Raw genomic sequence first — 24,561 nt, 5'->3', positions numbered from 1 at the left:
TGGAAATATTTAATATCTGCGGTATCCAAATATAGCTACTATCGAGCACTTGAAATATAGGTAAGGCAAATGAAGGACTGGTTTTTAAAAGTTACTTAATTTTGGCCGGGCGCGGTGGCTCAAGCCTGTAATCCCAGCACTTTGGGAGGCCGAGGCGGGCGGATCACGAGGTCAGGAGATCGAGACCATCCTGGCTAACACAATGAAACCCCGTCTCCACTAAAAATACAAAAAAATTAGCCGGGCGTGGTGGCGGCGCCTGTAGTCCCAGCTACTCGGGAGGCTGAGGCAGGAGAATGGCAGGAACCCGGGAGGCGGAGCTTGCAGTGAGCTGAGATCGCGCCACTGCACTCCAGCCTGGGCAACAGAGCGAGACTCTGCCTCAAAAAAAAAAAAAAAAAAAAAAAAAGTTACTTAATTTTAAATCACTTATATTTAAGTAGCCACATGTGGCTAGTGGCTATCATATTTGACAGCAAGATATAGTCCAAGCTTGTCTAACTGTGGCCCTCAGGCTGCATACAGCCCAGAACAGCTTTGAATGCAGTCCAACACAAATTCGTAAACTTTCTTAAAACATTATAAGACGAGTGTGTGTGTGTGTGTGTGTGTGTGTGTGTGTGTGTGTGTGTTAACTCATCAGTTAGTGTTAGTGTTAGTGTATTTTATATTTGGCCCAAGACAATTCTTCTTCCGATTGTGATCCAGGGAAGCCAAAAGATTAGATACCCTGAAATGGATCATATATGGAACAATTTAAATAAGTTCTATCTTTCCATAGAAAAATATTTATAAGACATCTGATGAACATTATGGTATTTTTACTTCCATAAGAATATAAAATGATTGAGTTAACTACGATTTATCTGAAAAAAAATTCTAGAAAAAGTTATTAAAGTATTAATTAGGTTTAGCTCCAGACAAAATAGTTCTCCATAAATTACACTTTAAAAATATCTGAACTTCTACTTTTGCTTTAAGGAAAATAACAAAACCATGACTTGCCAAAAAAAATCTTAGCAACTTAAAGTGTACTCATTCTTTTCAGCCTCGGAGCATGTAAATTCAACTTTTCTTTTTTTTCGAAGTATTTGTATCTAAATATCAACATAAATTATGATAAGTGATCAGGCAGGGTACTGAGGGTTTAAACTCCTGTTATTTATAATATGTTTATAATTAAAATAAATAGAATTAAGTACACTACTTGGGTTAAAACAATAATCAAGAAAAAATTAGGATTTAAACTTTTTTAAAAGTTAAAATTCCCATGATTTTAAAGCTATTATAAACAGTAGCTTTCATAGATCCTTTAAAATTTTAGTTAATTAAAACATTTATTGACTTTCACTTGACAAATTTTAAAATTACATAAAAATATGCCAGTGCTAATTCACTTAAGGATGCATGCAATGTACCTCACAATACAGAACAAGCTGGAAAACTGTCAAAATCTTCAAGAAAATAAACCACAAAAATGTACATGTTTTTAACAGTTAATTAGTTGGAGGAAAACTGACAGTTTTTGCCCCAGAACCAAAAGCCAGCATTCCAAAGGAAATGAAAGGTGGTCTTAGCGGGTAAGAGATGGGAAATGAGGGTGAAAGCACACTACAGAAGCTGGGAAGAGAGTCGGGTGTTTTTTCTCTGGTACTAGGGCCAGATGAAGATCTTTCTAGGTTTTAAAAGACTTGAGTGTCCCTACGTACTCATACATGTAATTCAAAATAAAACAACATGGTAAAACACAAACTTTACAGGCCCATTGAAATTGTAATTATTGATTATAAAATTCTGGAGAAGTTAACAAAGTTTCGATTTTTCTCGAAAAATTTTTTGTTTGTTTGTTTGTTTTGTGCTCTTGAAAACAGGCAGGTTGGGATGGAGGGTTCCAACGACTAACACCTGATGACTTACCTAGTACCAGATAAAGACAGAGACCAGCTCCTTTACAAGAATGACTGATTACACCTCTGATAAAGTGATCTAAGGAAGCCTGGTACCAATCATAAAATACTGTGGTGATATTAAAGGAAAGTTCCTAGGTTCAAAATTTGGCACAGAGAACAACCCATTCTCACAAACCTTGTGAGCAAGCTTAGACAGAAGGCCTAATAAATGTGAACTGAATGCCAAGCTCCAACCCCAGATGTTTCCATCTGCTTAAGACCCGAGGAATCTTACTTTTATCTAGAGAGTAGAGGAAGAGAGTCTCATCTCCCACTAAGACAAGGAGAGGAGGGGAACTCAAAAGAGAATACCCTCAATTTAGGAATATAAAGGAAGATGATATTTCTTACATACAGAGTTTGGAGCAACCTGCTTCCTATTTTGACATGAGGCTTGCCCAGTATCCTATAAGAATATCATCACATTAGTCACAGAGCAAGTCTTTCAAGAAAGATGTTGAGTACACTTGGGACAGGACTATAGATAAGTTGTATGGATGTTGTACCTGCTTGGTAATAAATGTCTACATACGCAGCTGAAATTGGTGTTAGATTTTCTTTCATTGAGACTGACCATCTAGAGTAAGGCTTCAGGGTGGAAATACTTATACACTACTGTGGTCTGTAAACACCAAGATGCTGGGATATTCACCAAAAAGTAGCCAGGCATGGTGGCACATGCCTGTAGTCCCAGTTGCTGAGGAGGCTGAGGTGGGGGGATTGCTTGAGGCCAGAAGTTGGAGGCTAGAGTTGTAGCCTCCAACAGTTGGAGACTGTAGTTGGCTATAATCACACCTGTGATTAGCCACTGCACTATGGCCTGAGCAACACAGCAGGACCCCATCTCTAAAACAACAAGATTCTGACATTCTCTGAATGAAGAAATTGACTGGAGTGACTCACATTTTTATCTATAATTTTAATTTTTATTAGTATAATAGTTGCACTTACCTATATTTCAAACAGAAATAGAACAGACCTTTTTTTTTGGTAGGAGGAAGAGCATGGAAGACAATGAAGGAGTACAGATTTGTTACATTGTCTCTCTCTAAATTTTTATTGTGTGAAGGAGAAAGAAAGCCCTAAATCTATTTAAAAACACCTCTATGGCTACTATTACAGAAAACATAAGACAGGGGAACAATTAAAATCCAATGCAGTAGAAGGAGACTACTGTCCCTACTGAGACATTATCAGCTGAGTTTAACTATATTAAGAGAAAGGACAGAAAAAAAAAGTGCTTTCATGTTTATTTGTCAAATACAGTAAGAGAAAACAAGAAGTGAAGATAATCATGCTAAATAAAAAGTCCCAAAGATAAATAGTTGGAAAATAGTAATTCTTCTTTTTGATCCCTCATCTGTCAACTCATTGCCAGGAGAGTTTAGCACAGTTGATACCCTAAGAGAGAGCCACCTACTAAGAATATGTAAATTAATAATGATAGCAAATAGAAAGAAAACACAGGGGAGGAAGAATTTACATCTTGTACAAATTACAAAACATAAGGAGGAGTATGTTCCCAAGAGAAGATAAAAGTTAGATTTGCTTAACTAAACAGAATTTATACTATAGAAGCAGATACTGTTATATTACCAAAAATAAAATAAAATTAGAACGCTAAAAGCGATTTCTCATGATACAAGTCTGGAGTGATATTTAAGGCATTTTAGAGATCTGGTTAAACGAGGGGAAGCCATGTAACTTTGTTGTGTACTTGCAGCCTGGCAAATAGTATGTCCATAGCTAACACATCCACTCTAATGACACAGAAATAAAATCATTCTGGAAACAAAAGACAGATTGGCTATGAGTTTAATCAATTGAATGAGTGCATCACGAGACATAAAACTCCATTAGAGTTACTATGGGCAGCACTTACTGAAAGGACTTGGCTAATCAATACATTAGATAATACAGATATAAGACAATAATCTCTGGAGACCCTAAAATTGGTAGAAGAATGTTCATAGAAAACTAGTTTTACATTAGTCATTCTACAACTGGGTCCACTTTAGCAATTAGCAGTAAGCTAACTAGAGAAGAGTTGTGGAGAATTACAAGCAAGTGAAAGGTCACAAAAGATAAAAATAATGGTGAGTAAAATGAAGCATTTTTAAGATATTACCAGGAAACCAAATCTAAATTTCAGCATTAAGCCACAATGGGAAAACAATGGAGAGTAAGACTTGGAAATAGAGCTCCCCAAGCAAAATAAATAAAACTAAAGACGGCATGAAATATTTCAATTTAAGAATGCTGTAGTCTTCTTAACACACAGAGTTGATAGAGTATTCTGAAATGCATATCCCAGATAAAATCTCTTGTGACATACAGGAACTTGAGTAATCATTTAATCAAATAAGTTTAATATCTAAAGCATGTTCTTATCAAATAAATAACTTCAAATTTTTCAAATGGCCAAATTTCAGTTCTAGCTATGACAGAAGAATGGGCATTGGATCACCATCTCACTTTGAACAATTAGAAATATGTGAATCAATCATTTTTAAAAATTGGACACCAGACATCCAAGGTCTGTGATTTTTTTAGAGAAAGGACACAGATGAAATGAGCTCCAAAGTGCAACATAGAAAAGTATCCTGGAAAAAAAGCAATAGTCTTGCCGGGTAAGGAAAACAAATATCAGAGTCAACGGCTGCTGAGGCATCAGAAACTTTTAGGGTATGAAACCACAGAAGAGCAAGCGATACAGAGAAAGATCTCCAGACATCTGCAGAGATATCTCTGAGATGTTGGTACAATATTAACTTGCATCTATACAGGGCAAGACTTCATGAGGCATGATACAGAAGAGTTACTGGGGACTTGTACTTAATGGAGGCCCCAGAGATTACACAGTGCTGAGAGATATTAATGTTCTGATTATCCTGAATGAGTGGCTTCACTGAACTCCACAAGCATTCAGTTACAAGTCTAGAAAGGCCACACATTAAAAGTAGTATTACTTTGGCCTCAACAGGATAAAACTTATCAGCCAGTAAATTAACCAGCTTCTAGAATAAAACTCAATATTCTTTCATAAAGACCATGAAATATAGGCTCTCAACAATGTAACATCACAATATTCAGCATGTAATCAAAATTAGTAGACATGCAAAGAAGCACAAAAATGTAGTACATAATCAAGAAAAATAAAGGATGTAAAAACACAACCAATGATGACAAAAGTGTTGTAATTAACAAATAAGGTATAATAAATGCATTCAAATACTTAAAAATATAGGCATAAAAAATAAGTGAACAAATAGGAAACCCAAGCAGAAAAGTAAAAATTTATAAACAACAAAATTGAAATTCTATATCTAAAAATTCCTGAAGTTAAAAAAAAGACTAGATTTTTCTCAATAGCAGAATGGACACGATGAAAGAAAAGACAGAGTAATAGAGGCTATCTATACAGAAGCATAGAAAAGAAAAAAAAGAAAATATTGAGAAGTAAAACAAAATTCCAGAGGTGCAGAAAAAAATATTTGGTAAATTAAATATTGAAAAATGTCCAAATTTGATATAAGCTATAAATGCACAAATCCAAGAAGCTCAACAAACCCCAAGCAAGATAAACACAAAGAAAACAACACCAAGACCTATTACAATCAAATTGTTGAAACCCAGTGATGAAAAGAAAATCTTAAAAGTAGCAAGGGGTGGGAGGTGGGGATCAGATTATACAGAGGGGAAAAATAAGAATATCTGTTTACATCTTATCTGAAACACTGTGCAACAAAATCAGTGGAATGACAAATTTGAAGTGCTAAAAGAAAATGTCAACCTAGATGTCTTTATCCACTAAAAATATTTTTCATAAATGAAGGTAGGATAATGACATTTTTCAGACAAACAAAACAGTGAATTTGTTGCCAGTATATTTGTAGTTGAAGAAATGGTAATGGAAGTTCCTCAGGTAGAAGGAAAATAACATCAGATGAAAAATCAGATACATACAATAGAATGAAGAGTACTAGAAATTCTAAGTACGTGGGCATACATAGATGTCTTTTTCATTTTAAAATTTTAAATAAAATTTGGCTAATCAATTACTAATTTAAAAAACTAATAATAATGTATTTTGAGAGTTACAACAGATGTAGAAAATGTATAGTAACAATAGCACAGTGAATAATCGAAGTGAAATGGAAATTGTGGCAGGCAGAATTACAAAAAGGACCCAAAGATTTCCTGCCCTAATCCCCAAACGGGATTGTGAAAATGATAAGCCATCATATCCATGATTATCTTTGTTACCCGGCAAAAGATATTTTGTAGGTGTAGTTAAGTTTACTAAATTCATTGACCTTCAAATAGCAAGATTATCTGGATATGTTTAATATAATTACATGAGCCCCATAAAAGCAGAATTTTCTCAGTCTTTCTCAGTAGGGGAAACCAAAGACATTTGAAGCATGAAAAACATAGATGCTCCTTGACTCACAACAGGGTAACCTCCCTCTAAACCCATCCTAAGTTGAAAACACTGTAAGTTTAGAATGCATTTTAGATTTACAGTCTTTTCAATTTAGGATGGGTTTATGTGAATGTAATCCCATGTAAATCAAGGAGTGTACTGAATGAGTATCACTTTCACACCACTCTAGGGTTGAAAAATTTTAAGTCGAGCCATCATATGTCACGAGCCGTCTGTATTAGGTGAAGTATTGGGGCTATAAAATGGGGGTCGGGGTGACGAGTAATGTAGGAGGCCTCTCGACACTGAGTGCAACCCACCACCAGGGCTACTGGGACACAGAACTGAATTCTGCCAACAACTTGAATGAACTTGGAAGAAATTCTTTGCCAAACCTTCTAGATAAAAGCTCAGCCTCCAACACCTTGATTTCAGCTATATGATAACCTGAGTATAGGACTCAGTTGCACGTCTTTCATAACTCTAAGCTAATGAATGGGTATTCTTTAAAACTATTATGTTCATTGTAATTTTTTAAGCAGAATTAGAAAACTAATATAGAAGTATACTTTGTAAGCTTCTTTCATTATACATTAAATAAGATTATTTAAAGGTAACTTCATACTATTTATGATTAAGTTAAATGTGCACATTGGAAACCCTACAGCAATCATACCAGAAAAACAGCTATATAGCCAGCAATCCAAGTTGACATAAAATGGAATATTAAATACCCTCGATGAATCCCAAAAATGTTTTGAGTCTTCTCAGAAGGGAGTAGGTGCTTTTCATGACCTGTTTTAGGACCAAAAAAACAGTGCCTGGTATGTAACGGGCTGTCTCTAGACTTTTAGGAAATGAATGAGTGAATGAATGCATAAATGAAAAGTCAACTCCATATGTTAAGCATATAAATCAATTAGTGGTTCTAGAACCAAAAATACCTAGATAAAGAAACATTTTAGACCATAAGCAGAATAATCAGAAGGGAAAAAATACTTAAACAGAGCAAGCAGCAGATTTGGGGTTTTATTATTTATACCCAACCTGGTTCTAATACAGATTTAAGGCACCAGAGAACAGCTAAAACTCTGCTTTAATAATCTATGTGTGTAATAACTGTGAAAATAAAGAAGGAAAATGAAGTATATTATAAGCAAATGTAGAAGGACCCATTATAAATAAAAAGAAAGCACATACAAACTTCCTGCTTTTATAAGCAGAATATATGGGTTCTGGGCCTAGCACTATGCAAACTATTTTTGTCACCGTGCTACACACAGTAAGAAGAATGCCCATATATTTGCAAAAGTTGCAAATCTAATTCTAATATGCAAGGTCAAACAGCAGCCCAGAAATAGAAACTGAGATTTGCAGAAAATGCTTATATCTTCAACTAATGCATGGTTCACGAGATGAGGCAACCTGATTTAGCAGAATCACCTGGAGTTTTACAAACTCCACATTGCTCCTAGTTGACCACATTTAAGACAACCTTTCTGCCTATCATAATCTCTAATAAATGGTAGCGTGAAGGCTAAGGGCAAAGGAGCAAATGTATCTTAAGTGTCTGTTTTGAATAGGAGAGGACATTACCGCAGACCTTACTGAAGTGCATGCAGCAGGTATATTTTGTTCCCTTCAGGAGAATTTCTCGCACAGCAGTATGTTCACAAGAATGTAGATTAATATGCTTGGAGTTTTGGCAGTGCTGTGGTTTATTCTGGATGTTACTGACTGAGATGTTCAGTGATGCTGTATCCCAAATCTCAAACCTGCACATAATTGTGAAAACTGTTGTGACTGTTCATATATTCACACACTTCAGATAAGAATAAAAAATGTCTCGTTGACATTATTAAAATTTGGAGTCTTCCTTTTCTACCATTTCATATAACACTGCCTTCACATAGACCAATGGGAAAATGGAAGGTATATTTTACTCTCTCGATTTACAGAAGCTTGGTCTCCCTCTGACTCAGTAACTCTGGATCACTAATTAACAGCCAGGTGCTGGTTGTTTTACTAAAAAAACAAAGTGGCTTCATTAAGTGCAAGTTTTGAACAAAATACAATAGATGTGCATCCTCTTTTAAATTAGTTCTTCTGAAGCACCTCCTTCTCTGAGGATATCCCACTGGGAAATGAGCACAATCCTTAACCAGACTGTACATAATTCACACTAATTAAACATGTCATTTATGGGCTTGAACCTATTACATCAAGTTATAAATTATGTAGTTTAAAAGCTGCATTAACTTTTTCTAGTAACTAGAAACAAAGGAGATGCTACTTAGCAGTTGTTTAATCCAACAAACACAAGCTGAAATTTGTGGTCACATTAAACATTTAGCTAGTGGCTTGGTTTTTAAGAGGCCACTTACCCAAAATAAAAAAGAAAAATGAATTTGTAGATAATACCACCAAGTTTTGCTTGGCTTGAAACATAAGAATCATACAGTAACTAATATATGCAGTAATGTAATCATCAACTATGTGCCCAGTATTGCAATACTGGGGATACAAAGATAAAAAAGATATGATTCCTTCTCCCTATCACTTCCAGCCTAAAAAGGGAAAAAAATAGCATTAGATATCAGTAAGCTCAGCAATTATGCTAGGTGCTCTGATGGAGGGCAGTGAGCAATGATCATAAGGAATATAACACATGAGGTAGGACCTAAAATATAATTATGTCTTTTGCAGGCAAAGGAAACTCAATGAACAAAGGCAGAATTGTGTGCAACAGGGAGACTGGTCTGGAGAAGCATAGGAGGACTGGGTGAGCTAGAAGAGAAAGATGAAAGAGGGACTGATCTTTGATGAGGTGGAATCAGTAGATAGACAAGGGTCAGAATACAGAGGGCCTCAATAAGGATTTGTGACCTTCTCCTGTGGGCAAATGGGAAATATTGAAGAGTTTTAAACAGTTGAGCTTACACGATCCGAATTATGTATTAGAGAGTATTCTCACGACAATGTGGAGGAGGGACGGGGAAATGACAGACTATAGGTCAAGAAGATTTAAGTTAAATTAAAAGACCAACTAAGAAACTTATTGTAATCGTCAGGTGAGAGGGACAAGGGCCTGAGCAAATGTAATAGCAGTGAGAATAAAAAACAGAGAGAAAAGGTTTTAAATTATGTTCAGTGAATAACTTCTAAGAATTGTTTTAAAACAAATGATTAATTAACACATCTTTATATTTTATATGTATTAATATTACATACTGTATTCTTAAATAAGATAATGAAAAGAAAATATTATGAAAATCACAAGGAAGACAATATATATTTATCATATATTCAATGGAAGTGGATCATCATAAATGTCTTCATCCTCATTTTCATATTGAATAGGCTGAGGAGGAGGAGGAAGAGAGGGGGTTGGTCTTGCTGTCTCAGGGGTAGCTGAGGTGGAAGTGGTGCCACACAGTTCAAACCTGTGTTATTCAATAGTCACCTGTAATTTTCTGTTGCCAAGGCTGTAGTATAGTGGCGCGATCTCAGCTAACTCTAACCTCTGCCTCCTGGGCTCAAGCTATCCTCCCACCTCAGCCTTCCAAGTAGTTGGGACTACAGGCATGCAACACCATGCCAGGCTAATTTTTGCATTTTTAGTAGAGACGGGGTTTTGCCATGTTGGCTAGGTCTGTCTCGAACTCCTGACCTCAAGTGATCCACCTGCCTCAGCCTCCCAAAATGCTGGGATTACAGGCGTTCAGCCACTGTGCCCTGCCAACCTGTAATTTAAAAAGAAAAGAAATCAAGAACAATAAGACAAAATATTTTAAAATTTAAGCATACTAGAAAAAGGCAGATTTTTAAAGAAAGCCAAAATAATATATTAAAAATTGTATTTAAATCTGAATCGTCGAATGACACAAAGAAAATATGTAGAAATGAAGATTTATCTGTTATAGAACAGAGCGCAAAACTCAAAAGTTGTATGGAAAATATGGTTGCAGTATGGAAGCAAATCTTTTAAAAAGAGAGAGTAGGGAGCTTTTGGTGATTTCGTGAAATGGCCTCAAAATCCAAGGTTACAGGACGGAAAGTAAAAATGGATTATTATGAAAAACAATGGCAAGTGTGTTAAATAATGACTTTTCAAAAGATGCTTCACCTTGGAAACTTACTACCCTTTTGAAATCTCTTTCTGACTCACTGGTTGTAGTTTTTCATAAAGTCTAAAAGAAAGGGTAGATGAGTAATGCTATGAGTCAGAGGTTGTTAACAGTCATTTTTAAGAAAGGTGACTTTAAAATCTTGGTGACCTGTAACATTTTATAATACCTGCTATTCTGAATCATTCTAAGAAAGTTACTAAGGTTTACAGAAAATTTGGCCATTTTATATCCAGTGTGCACTCTTAAAAAGCAAAAGTTGGCAAAAGGTTTAGTTGTCTTAGGAGCAGTGGCAAAGCACTAAAATTTTTAAAGCTACTCAGGTTTTATTTTGCTAAGTTTAGGTCATAGAATTAATTTTCCCAGTAAAACAGTTGCTTCTTAAAAGTGCTGCAGATATTTGGCATATGCTAGCAACCAAAATAAACTGTAATCTCTTTCTCTAAGATTTAGGCCAGGTGCTTTGCTTTACATAAACTCAAAATTTTGCCTCACAATAGCTTTTGGCAATTGCAATAAACATATGCAGGCAAATGAGGTACCAATCTAGCTTAACAGCAAATCATTTTTTGCTAATAGTAGATACTGTTTATACAACTTGGGAGAGAGTTCAGTTATTAGGATTTTGTATCTTCAACATATTCCTGTCAAAAAATCATAGTAAACAATGGATGTTTAAAAGTTTGTAATAACAGTCTAACACAATGTGCTAACCCTGGGGCTATCCATATAGGTTTTAGCTGGTATCAATGATAAGTCTCTGCCTTATAGTGGAATCTGGTCAATAAAAGCCCATTTGTCTAGTACTAAATTGCTCTGTTTGCTACATACTTAATGACAGTTCCTAAAAAAAATTGTAATAATTTCCAAACTTCATCCTTTGTTTTATATAAGGATAGAACCTTACAGAGTGATTTGCAGTTGGCATTCTCATACACATTCACACACAAAGGAGCCCACAAATACACCTATATGCAGAATAGAGCTATTTGTAAAAGAGGCTGCTGATTTGAAATATGGCAGAGAGAAGTTGCCCAAGACCAAAGAAAAACTGTGTCAGCATTCCAATATCAATTCAAATCTTAAAATGATAAAGTTAATTCCAAAATAAAGTTTATTAAATTGCAAAAAAAGCCAATAAAGCCGTTTCGCCATATTTTTAATTCCATGAAAGCTTTTAGAAATAATTATTTGTTTTATTACACACCATCTGTTAACCCAATGAAAACAGAATTTTAGAAATTTTTGTGAGATTGCTTTAGAATTCATTATTTTTGAAACAAATATGAGAAAATTAATTTTATTACATTTTCCATTCTGAATCTAGCTTTCTTATGCCCCTGCACAAATTCTAACTAACATTGTATACATGGGACCTATAAAAATGAACTGATTTCTTGACATGAGCTTTTTCATATGTGTAGGTTTATATAACAGATATGGGCTCTACCTGACTATGTATCTTTTATCTGTTTAATACTCATACATCACGATAAGAGGAGAAAACTAATCTTTTCCAGAGTAAAGACCATCTGTACTACCCATCAAAAAGCAGTAAGGCTTTATAAACTGAGAGGAAAGTCTACTTGTTTGACTTAGTAACTTTGTCAGGGTTACAATTGTGAGTAGATAAATAAGTAGCAATTAACCTGACATACCTAGAGGAGGCACAAGGCTTTTCCGAAAACATAGAAGCCAGTGTCTGACATTCATTCATCTTAATATAATTCCTTAAGATCAGGAAGGCTCTTCATTCAGGTTTTCAAGAGAATCTATTACAATTAAAATGTGTTTTACAGGAAAAGGACTGATAGTTATTGCCAGTTTACTATGAATACTACTGGATGTGCTTTACATAAGTTAATTCAATTTTTATACATATACATCTTTGCCTTAATTATTAGCTACTTTGTGCATGAGGATCGACAGAAAAGCCTTTAGTGAACTGGTTCCCAGAGAGTATTCACAATTCGGCAGACAAAACCTAAGAAGAACAGAAAGCTCTCCTGAACCCCAGCACTTAGAACGTTTACAATTGCCACCACAGACAGAGGAGAATGATGGTGCCTTTTGGACAGATATGCCATTTATTTATTTATCAGTTTACTACTCTATTTTATGACAAAATACTTTGCTATGTGCTGTGAAGATTACACAAGCGTGTCAAAGAACCAGTCAGTGTAATAGCATATGAATGAAGATATTTGAAAGGTACAAAACATGATAATGCCTTTCCATAAGCAGTAAGCTTTCACTTGGCAAGATTACTTGTGGGAGGAACAGTGTACAAATATTATTCTGAAATAAGCAAATTAATGAAAAAAATGTATTTCTCTAAGCTTTCAAATATATAGTATCTTTAATTAGTCTAAGTGGTTCCTAGTAAGTATTCTCCTCTAACAAGCCTTAGAAATTAATGTTAATATATCAAGGCACCAACTTAGATCATCTGGCAATTATTCACGTTATATATAAAAAAGATATTTCTCAAATTCTAAAAACAGTACCTTCTCTTTCATTAGGTAGTTTTTTCTAAAGGCTATTTGCTTTGTTGATTTGTTTGGCGATGCTTTCGTAAAAATGTTCAGATGAATTTTCATCCTGCAAAAATATAAGACCTCTGATCCCAAATCCAAATTAATACAAACAATAACCAATCCAGATATGAAATTTTGTTCTGCATTCTATATAATTTCTCATTTAGAAGATACCGTCCATTAAATTATTAAGTATACTGGACATAAAGCCCCGTATGAGAAGTTTTATTTTAGAATTTTCAATTAGTGAAATCTCCCCTAAAGAACTGGTATGTGTCCTCCTTTCCAGTAATGAGAGTAATTTCTCCTTTTTCTCTGATATCCAGGAACCACAGAGTCAAACCTGAAGTACAACTACAAAAATATGATGCTAAGCTCATGGTTACAGCATCAGTAGCTTTCATTTTTCCACCAGCTTTATTTTCCATATTAATCTCATGTTATTTGTGTGGAGAGAAGGAAGCATAAAAATATTTGGTAAATTAAAATATATGGAATAATACACTATACATCCACCAAAGTCATACATAATGGGCTACTACTTTTGAAATAAATTATTAATATATGTTTACTTGTAAAGCCACATCAAGTGGACATAAACACCTCATTTTCTTTATATATAAGATCGTTTAAGCAGACCTTGAAAATTTTAAAGTGAGTTTCACTTGGTCTTAATTTCACTGTTAATTATTTACCAAATATTTTAAGACTTTAGAAAATGTATTCTACTAATAGTTCAGAAAGCCAACATCATTGTTATAATCACTTGATCAGCTGATCATGTATTAGGGGAAAAAAAAAACGTAGAGAAAAGAATAACTCCGTGAATAAACAAAAAACTGAATCACTTATTCCAAAATGAGAAAGCTGACCAATGTATCTTTGGGAAGCAATTGGAAAGCCTAGTCATAAGCTCCTATTTCTTGAATGAAAAAGCCTAGTGATTATACCTAATAAGGGCTTTTTTAGGGAAAAAATAATAAATGTGAAAGTAAACTGAATAGTACCCATATTAATGTAGGAGATTTTTTATTTTGTGGATTTGTTTCATTCTTATGAATTACAACAATAAAATAATAGCATAAGTAATAATAAATTCAAACAGAATGAGTTAGCTATTTTAGTAATATTATACTTGCTTTTTATGGAAAATGTCATGCAGGTTTGCAATTTTTGCTACTATTAACAAAATAGTGAAGAGTGTATAGATTGGTGGAAACTAAATGGTTGGCTGAAACTAAACATAGCTTACATGTATAGTTATTTTGTTATTGTTGTTGTTGTTGTTTTCCTTCTTCACAATATGCCTTCTGGAAAGAAGATATGAGAGAAGGAATGGAGAATGTAATCTGAAGAAACAGAGCCTCCTTGTCTTTCCTGTCATTTCCACTTTGCTGTAATAATCACTTGAGGATTTGGGCTTTTTCCTTGGGGCTCCAAATTTAGGAATGCAGAGCTCTCTTATTGCTTGTCGTCTTAGGCAAAGTCACTTCCATAAGCTATGCCATTTACCTACTATCCCTTTAAGAATGTTGAAGACAAGACCTCTAAGAAATCAAGGGGACAGGCCGGGTGGTGGCTCATGCCTGTAATACCAGCACTTTGGGAGGCTGAGGCAGGTGGATCACGAGGTCAAGAGATTGAGATCATCCTAGCCAACATGGTGAAACCCCGTATCTACTAAAAATACAAAAATTAACTGGGCATGGTGGTGTGTACCTGTAGTCCCAGCTACTTGGGAGGCTGAGGCAGGAGAATCACTTAAACTCAGGAGGCTGAGGCAGCAGAATCACTTGAACCTGGGAGACAGAAGTTGCAGTGAGCCAAGATTGCGCCATTGCACTCCAACCTGACGACAGAGTGAGACTCCATCTCAAAAAAGAAGAAATCAAGAGGCCCCTGAGCAGGTGTTCTCCTTATCTTGCTTCATCCTGAAGTCCAGGCTGTCTTCTGAGCTTTCCTGCTTGTCCTTTCATCTTGCCATCAGATTCTGACCTTCTAGGGGATAATAATGAGTCTACCACTTCTTTGCTTGGGTTTCTACTTCAGGGCTCCAGTCTGCCTCCTGGTGAGTGAGTGAGGGCCGCTTGTTACCCTGTATCCCTTCTCAATAAGCATCAGTAGCAATAATGGCTAATATTTGTGGAGCATAAGTGCTCTACATGCATATTCATCCAACAAAGTTTTTTGTTTACTACATACCAAGCTTACTATTATATTCGCTAAGAACAAAAAGAAAAAAAAAAGCTTCAATCCAGACAAAACTCTTTGTTCCCATTCAGCCTACCAGAAATAAGACATGAATATAAACAAAGTAAGAATAAATGAATACAAACACATACAGATGCTGTGAAAAAAAGAAGCCATTTTTTTATTAAGAGAGTATATCAAAGGATTTCACCTCGCTAAAGGAGTAAGAGAAGGCTTACCCAAGAAAGTGATGTTCAAGCTGAGCTATAAAAGATAAAAAGAATTAATTAGGCACAGTGGACAAACATTCCAGACAGAGAAAACAGTCTATGCAGGGAGACTATCACATCAGAGAAGCAGGGAAGTGGTAAGGACAGGGTTGCACAGACCGCCTGAAAATGCAGAAGTGAACATGGCAGGAGTGCAGAAAGAGACAACCACCAGCTGAGACAGGGCCTTGTAGGTCATATTAAAGATTAGTTCTTTTTCCTTAGAGCAGCTGAAGTCATTGAAAGTTTTTTTTTTAGGAAATTTTTTAAATATTATTATACTTTAAGTTCTGGGGTACATGTACAGAACATGCAGGTTTGTTACATAGGTATACACATGTCATGGTGGTTTCCTGCATCCATCAACCCGTCATCTACATTAGGTATTTCCCTTGACGCTTGAGATACAATTACATTTGAACTTTGAAGAGATAACCATCATAAGGTTAGGACTGCAGGCTAGGGCTACAGTGGAAATGGACAGAATGGATACCCAGAGACCAGTCAGAAAAATATTGTGATAGTCCAGGCAAGAGATAAGGGTATCTTAACAGTAGCTCATTTAGAATTCATGCACCAGATATACTATATCCCATGAAATGCTTACAATAATCCTATGTATTAGAGATTGTAAATATCTTTACAATGTGGAAAATGAACTTTGGAGCTGTTGAGTGACTTGACAAGGTCACAAAGATACCAAGCAATGGGAAAGAAATCCAAGCCAGGCAGTCTAGCTCATATCGCATGTTCTATGACGCTGCCCAGAAAGCGATGGCAGCAGAGTTGAAAAGAAGTATACAGATTCAAAAGATATCTGAAAGTTGAAATCCCAGGCTGTAATGATGAATTGGTTATCGAGAATGAGGAGGTAATATCAATTAGAGTGAGGAGATATTAAGGATAATGTCCAAGGGTCTGACATATCCAGGTAGATGGATGATGGTGCCTTTCACCAAAATAGGAAAGTGAAAAGAGACTAGCTTTTTTTTTTTTTTTTTTTTTTTGAGAGGGAAAGGGAAGGTGGGTGTGGCCAGGACACTGAGTACAATACTACACATGTTGAATTTGAGTAACCTCTGAGACACCCAAATAGAAATATTAAGTAGGCAGATAGATATATGTGTCTAGAGAGTATAAGAAAGATCTTGTTTGGAGATGTAAATCTGAAAACCTACAGCATATGAAAGATAATTAAAATTATAGACATAGCTGTACTTACTAGGATGCATTATCTTTTCCTGTTAAACTAACATTTTGGGCCCATTCTTCCCCAAACTTGTGATGAAAACTGAAGCAGATCCCATAGCTTTTCTATCAGTCATGAGTAATCAAAAGTCGCTTATAAGCTTAAACAGTCAAATCCAGTGTAATGACCAAAACTCCAAACTCCTCAGCTCTGGCCTGCCAGGGTAAAGAGGGATATGGTTGGTTTCTTTTCTCTTCCTCATCCCACTTCCTTCTCTATCCACTCACTGGCTGTTATAGTTGATTCCTCCTGGTGAGAACCCAGAGGATTAGTAAAGAAAGAGCACACAGTTGAAGTAGCTGATAGAGTTGAAATGTGGGATCAGTACCCTCTTGTGGGGACCCATATGTCTTGCTGATTACTCACGACCTCTACTTGGATGTCTAAAGACATTTCTGACTTAGTGTGGCTAAGATCAAACATGATTTCCTCTCACCTGCTAAAAATGCTCCTCCCACATAAACAAATGGCAACTCCATTCTGTCGTTTGGACCAAATACCTTAAAGCCCTCTTTCTCCCATAACCCATTTTCAAACCATTAACATATCCTGTCACTGTCTTTAAAATATAAGTGATTCTCATTATTAACAGTACTTATGTTCTATAAAGTCACCGTAAATACTGAATTAGCTAATACAGAATCATTGCCCCTAGGGGAAATACAGGGTTATGTTCTGACATGTATTTGTTCACAAAATTTTCATCAACTGATCCACACATACCTTGTTTTATGTGTGTTTCTGTTTAAAGAAACAGTGATCTATTTTATAGATTCGTTAGCAAAGAACTCATGGCCAGCAGCACTATAACTCACATCTGAACAAGGCTGATCTGGCCTTAGTATTTTCTCGGTAAGGCACATCACAGCCTTCTTGTTCTTAGGAACACTATATAATCCTTCAGGACTACATTTGGGGCCATTTTAAACAGCAATTATCACCAACAAAAGGCACAAAAATGAAAAAAAAATGGCGCTAAATATACCACGAAAAGGAAACTTGTTTACAACATGAGACCTGAAATGAGAAGGCAGAGCGTCATCTTATTAGAACTCAGCAGGGAACACGCACAGCAGGCAGATTTTTCACTACTTTGTGCATATGCTGGTCTGTGAGTGACTGTAAGACAACTTGAGTATTGATTTTGGGGTTGCAAACAAACTTTAGCAAGGAGGCTGGTTTGCAAAAACACAATCTGCTAATAAGGACAGACAGTATATCCAGAATCTGACCACTTCTCATCACCATCACCACTACTACCCCTGTCCAAACCATGATCATCTCTTCACTCACACTGGTCTCCTTACCAGCCTCCCAGCATCTAATCTTTCCTCCAAGGGTCTAAAATTCCCCGGCGTTTTTAAACTCAAACTAAGATCATGTCACTGCTCTACTCAAAGCCCTCCAGTGACTTTCAATCTCTTCTGAAATGAAAGCCAAAGTCCTGGCCATTGCTACACAAGGTCCCCTGTGATCTTAGTGGCTCCATTTTCTATCCCTCTCTGCCCTCCCTCACTCCATTCTAGACAAGCATACTCCTACCTGGCAGCCTTTGAACTTGTGTTTTCTACTTGTAAGGTTGTTCATATGGCTCGCACTATAGTGAATTCCTATAATTTGTCAACAAAAAGAGTCAAACTCTATAAAATATTTGGAGAGATTTATTCTGAGCCAAGTATGAGTCATCATGACCTGGGGCAGAGTCTCAAGAGGTTCTAAGAACATGTGCCCAAGATGGTCAGGCTGCAGCTTGGTTTTATACATTTCAGGGAGACATAGGCATCAATTACTACACGTAAGGCATACACATCAGTTTGGTCCAGAAAGGTGGAACAACTCTAAATGGGTTGGGGAGGAGCCTTGCCAGGTCATAAGTGGATTCAAAGATTTTCTGACTGGCAATTGGTGGATAGAGATAAGTTATTATTTAAAGACCTGGAATCAATAGAAGGTAGTGTCTGGGTTAGAGGAAAGCGTTGTGGAGAACAAGCTTCTTTTTTTTTTTTTTAATTTATTTATTATTATTATACTTTAAGTTGTAGGGTACATGTGCATAACGTGCAGGTTTGTTACATATATATACTTGTGCCATGTTGCTGTGCTGCACCCATCAACTCGTCATTTACATCAGGTATAACTCCCAATGCAATCCCTCCCCCCTCCCCCCTCCCCATGATAGGCCCCGGTGTGTGATGTTCCCCTTCCTGAGTCCAAGTGATCTCATTGTTCAGTTCCCACCTATGAGTGAGAACATGCGGTGTTTGGTTTTCTGTTCTTGTGATAGTTTGCTAAGAATGATGGTTTCCAGCTGCATCCATGTCCCTACAAAGGACACAAACTCATCCTTTTTGATGGCTGCATAGTATTCCATGGTGTATATGTGCCACATTTTCTTAATCCAATCTGTCACTGATGGACATTTGGGTTGATTCCAAGTCTCTGCTATTGTGAATAGTGCTGCAATAAACATACATGTGCATGTGTCTTTATAGCAGCATAATTTATAATCCTTTGGGTATATACCCAGTAATGGGATGGCTGGGTCATATGGTACATCTAGTTCTAGATCCTTGAGGAATCGCCATACTGTTTTCCATAATGGTTGAACTAGTTTACAATCCCACCAACAGTGTAAAAGTGTTCCTATTTCTCCACATCCTCTCCAGCACCTGTTTTTTCCTGACTTTTTAATGATCGCCATTCTAACTGGTGTGAGATGGTATCTCATTGTGGTTTTGATTTACATTTCTCTGATGGCCAGTGATGATGAGCATTTTTTCATGTGTCTGTTGGCTGTATGAATGTCTTCTTTTGAGAAATGTCTGTTCATATCCTTTGCCCACTTTTTGATGGGGTTGTTTGTTTTTTTCTTGTAAATTTGTTTGAGTTCTTTGTAGGTTCTGGATATTAGCCCTCATCTGAGAACAAGCTTCTTATGCAGATGAAGCCTCCAGGTGGCAGGCTTCAGAGAGAATAGGCCTTAAATGTTTCTTATCAGACTTACAACAAAGGTGTCAGTTTCTCAGTTAATTGTCTCCTGGATCAGGGAAAAGACCGGGAAAGGGATGCTCTACAGAATATACATTTTCCCCATAATAGACAGTTTTGCCAAGACACTTCAAAATATGTTAAAGAAATATATTTTGGGGTAAAATACTTTCTTTGACTTCTTTAAGGGTCTGTAATCTGTTGTGCTTGTATCTTATTGCTAAAAATAATCTGTTCTAATGTTAATGCTGGTTAGTTGTGCCTAAATACTAAAGGGAGCAGGGTATAATGAGGCATGTCCAATACCTTCTTCCCATCATGGCCTGAACTAGTTTTTCAGGTTAACTTTGAAATGCCCTTGACTTAGAGTAGGGGTCCATTCATTTAGGTAGGGACTAGAATTTTATTCTTGGTTTACAAATTTTATGTTGATTCGATATGCATTTTGAATATGTTTCCTTTTCTCATACCAGAAGCAGGACTCATTTGTCCTTGACACAGTTTCCAGTTACACACCCCCTCCCAGTTCCTCTATGTGGACAGTCGAGATATCACCTTTTACCACTGCCTTTTGGTGACCAACTCTCCAACCTCCCTATGGGTCAGCTAGATACTCCTACTTGACTCACTGCTCTTGTTCCGCACACTCTATAGGCACCGCATAGAAGTGCTGCAATAACCATCTCTCAGTCACTGCATGACCCCTTGGAATTCATGCCTGTTGCCTTTAAACCCACCAAACAGAAGCTCCCTGTAGGAAGCCTGCTTGGGTAACACCCTGGACCCCAGTAAAGACTTTGGTCCCACAGGTCCTGTCTTGCTCCCAACTCACTGGTTGAGCGGGCTTGTATGGACAACTTCCTCACTCCCTCACCTTCCCTTGGCCCTGTGAAGCCTGCTGCCTTCTTCTCTTTGGGGGCTGCAGGTGATCAAAATGCTTCTGCCATTTCATGGGTTTTGTTGTGCTGCTTCCTCTGTGTCTCACCTGACTGATACACCCAAATCTAACTTCTTTTCTGTTCAGGGCTAGAACTTATAGCCACTCTCAAATGAGACCTTGAGACCAAATTGGAAGGAAATGATCTCTACAAAACAGCCCCTCAGTTTCTTCAGATCTTCGTTCGAGTTTCTCCTTACAGACTGAAGCCTTCTATGACAACCTTCATATGTAACGGCACCCATTACCCTCTATTCCCTCATCCTGCTTTAGTTTTCTTGAGGGCACTTGTCACCATCCAACATCATGTATATTTTCATTGTTATTCTCCCCATTTTTTTCACTGTTCTATTCCCAGCACCTAGTACATCTAACACAATGTAAGTGCTCCATAAATATTTACCAGATGAGTGAAGAGTCCCTGGCTTTCTCACATGGAGCACTTTCATGGGTGATCTGTCCCGGGCCTGGGACTGAAACTCCGTGATGCTGCTCATTCTTCACTCCCAAACCCACTTTTCTACTGGGTCTCTTCACCCCAGCATAGCCATCCCTCTAGCCCTTGAGGCATTCCTGTTAGAGTCCAAGACTGACTCTCTTACAGATGGGCTTCACATCTAGTCCCTAGAAAACACATTTTAATTCTGCTAATAGAGAAAACGTTAGTACCTGAATATGCCAAGCTCTTCTCTAGGCCACCACATTAGCTGTTTCCTTTGCCTGAGAATCTCCCAGCCTCTACCCATTACCCCAATTTATCACTCACTCCTCAGATTAAATACCACCTCCTTCAGTGGCCTCTGACTCATTGGCCTAGATTAGGGCCCCCTAATGCATTGTTTCTCAACTTTAATCACCTGGAGGCTTTGTTAGGTGTATTCCCTGCGCTCCATTTCCAGACTCTGATTGAATCCATCTGATGGAGTTAGTAAATGTGTGCTTTAAAAAGCTCACAGGTGACTCTGACTCTGATAATGCTTGTCTAAGGCCCATGCATTGAGAAGCTCTAGATTCTCTGCCTGACACATCCAGCTCACCTTTCACAGCCCACTTTTATTTCATTTCTGTTGAAATCTTCCCTGATCATTCCCAACAATGAATCACCCTCCTCTGTGTAGTCTGCCTTAAATATGGTTAACTGTGACTGCAAAGTTTTCATCACACTTTGTTATAATTAAATATTTAAACACGTGTATTTCCAGCAAAAGAGTAAATCCTTTAAGTACCTGTAAAGTTATCAACAACAAATAATTTTTAAAAAAATAAGTACCCACAGTGGAGTTAAGGAATATGGAGTTCAGATATGTAAAGTAATTTCCCCAAGGTCACAAAACCACTAAAGATAAAGGCAGGAAGGAAAATATGGAAAGGAAAGAAACCAGTTCTAAAAACCCTGAAAGGCAGTGAGAATGCAGCATTTTAGGACCAAAAATATTGTTACTGGGGGGCCTTGGCATTAACCTGTAGTTGAAAACTCCACAAACTAGTGGAATAGAACTGAATGTGACAGAGGTTGAATTCTGTCGCCTCTTCCCTTCCTTCCCAGATCCTTCATCCCCATCACAAACATGCACCTGCTTCTATGTCAACAATTACTGAGGTCTTGAATACAACCAAGTTGGAATTGCTGATTGAGTTTTCTCTTAAAGGGTAGCTGGGAGGTTTCAATTGCCTTGCAAGATAATAGGAATCTCCTCCATAGAGAAGCTTGTGAGGACCCCTGAGACATACCTTTGACAGACCTCAAGGAAAAAAATTTAAATTAAAGGAAGTGAGTTGCTCAATGAACTAATACTCCCATTTCCATTTTCCAGAAGTTCAAATTTGAAAACTGATGCAAAGGCTTAACAATCACATCCTGTTTACCAAGGTCATACTACTATTCTTTGCATTTCAGTGAATCAAAGCCACAAATGTATTTAAAATTAAGCTATGTAAATCTATGCTATATGACTGTTCTTGGGAAATGCTTAACCCTCAACTCTCATGTATCCATAATAGAGCATAGGAATTTTTACCTCCAGGAGGGAAAAATCTGGAAGGAGGACTTCTAAGCCTCTTTTTCTCTGGCTCCCTAGCTTACTTCTCCTAAGCGACTAATGAGTGTGAGAAAAGAAAGGGAGTGTATGTGGACTTTCTTTCTTGTCTTTCTTTAGCACTGGCCTGTCCTCACCCTGTTTATCCCTGCCGTGAGCTTACCTTAACATGTTCTGAACCTGCAAGGGGAAGACCTATAGTTTGGAGGTGGGGAAGTAAGGTCAATTCCAGGAAATCAATTCAGCCTTATCTATAATAAAGCTGAACATGTTGGTGTCTGAGGGATCCCTGCTCTACTTCTCAACTGACTCTGAAATTCAGGAGAGGGGATGGGGGAATCATTTATTGCACCCCTAAACCCCAACAAGCCCTCATGTTTCAAACTTTTGCTCCTCTCAATTTTTTTCTGCATTTGCCATTCTCAGCCCGACACATTCAACTCACCTTTCACAGCTCACTTATTCAGTTTTTGTTGAAATCTTCCCTGATCACCCCCAAATAAAATAAGCCATCCTCCTCTGTGTATAGTCTGCCTGAGTGATGGTAAACTATGACTGCAGTTGTCACCCTTATGAGATTATAAACTCTTTGTAGATAAGAACTATATTTCACTCCTGTTTGTGCGCACTGAACTACATGGCTCCTTCCCAATACAGTAGTCAACGCAATGTCTTTTTCCATTCACTTACCAAATTTTTTGCTGACAATCGGCTATGTATCAGGCTGCTTGTTAGATGCTAGGACACAGACTGAGACAAGATACATACAGGCCCTGACACCACTTTGTCGAATAAGTACCTTGACCATAACGAGCCCTCAAGAAAGTTCAATTGATTTGCTACAATAGATGAAGGACTGCTTCCCCTAGCCCCAATGTTCACTCAAATTCTGAGGGCTGAATGGGGAAAAATGAGAGATGAAATGTAAGATCAGTATTTTTTTCTACAACATCTTTCAGGATATAACACACTACACCTTACATGATAATTGTTCTAAACTATCGTATCTAGTATTTATTGAGTACTTAACTATGCACTTAGTACTTTATATGAATTATTTACACTTACTCTTCATAACCATACTACCAAGAAACTGATGCACAGGTTGTGAAAAGTAAACAATCACCTAAAAGCAGATTTGAGGTTAATTCTAAAATGGATATTAGATATAACTTAAAATTATGTTATCTTCCATGTATATGTCTCATAGGTACAAGAAAAAGAAATTTTTAAGCATTTGTTTACCTGTAAGAATATTGCACAGATTGATTATTCATTTTAATCCTTCTAACACTGCTCTTCCAAGAAAGTCAGCGTCTATTTTCTAAAGAATCATTCTCTGTATAAGTCAGAGTATAGCCAGGAAAATAAAAGTCACTCCAAGCCAGGCACAGTGGCATGCACCTGTAATCCACCTCCTTGGGAAGCCAAGGTAGGAGGCTTACTTAAATCCATTTCAAGTCCAGCCTGGGCAACATAGCGAGACCCATCTCTAAAAAAATAATAATTATTAAAATAAATTAATTATTTAAACCACTCCAGCTATTTTGTATAGGAAGAGGTTTAACACACACACACACACACAAATTATTACAGAACCATCAGGAAGTGGGAGGAGCAAATGTCAGGAGGAACTCTTTGGGGAAATTCAAAAGAACAGAGGTCAAACGCAGGGAAAAGCTTCCACCAATGGTCTCAACTGCTTGCAATGCCAAAGTGAGAGATTCTCAGGAAGTGCCCATGGCTCCAAGCAAGAACAGTAGCAGTTCTTCTAAAGCAGCTCTTCCGCTGCCTTCTAAACTTTGTGCTTGAGACTTCCATTGACAGAATCTAGCTGGCACTCTGCTGGCAAG

The 24,561-nt window shown here is 37.1% G+C and overlaps 2 long non-coding RNA genes across 2 annotated transcripts in view; one reads left to right on the top strand and one right to left on the bottom strand.

The window, feature by feature from the left end:
- Positions 1–24,561, top strand: part of LOC139355622 (uncharacterized) — a 59,623-nt gene that overhangs the window by 8,017 nt on the left and 27,045 nt on the right. The gene's annotated exons all lie outside the window — the stretch shown is intronic.
- LOC139355623 (uncharacterized) lies at positions 406–18,879 on the bottom strand. Its single transcript, XR_011606401.1, has 2 exons — positions 13,010–18,879; positions 406–12,486 (listed from the first exon to the last, which is right to left on the bottom strand). It is a non-coding gene; the product is annotated as an uncharacterized lncRNA (long non-coding RNA).

The sequence above is a fragment of the Macaca nemestrina genome, chromosome 8 (genome assembly GCF_043159975.1).
Source record: "Macaca nemestrina isolate mMacNem1 chromosome 8, mMacNem.hap1, whole genome shotgun sequence".
Taxonomy (NCBI): Eukaryota; Metazoa; Chordata; class Mammalia; order Primates; family Cercopithecidae; genus Macaca; species Macaca nemestrina.
The sequence above is the reverse complement of the archived record's forward strand: the minus strand, read 5'-3'. Positions and strand labels throughout refer to the sequence as shown.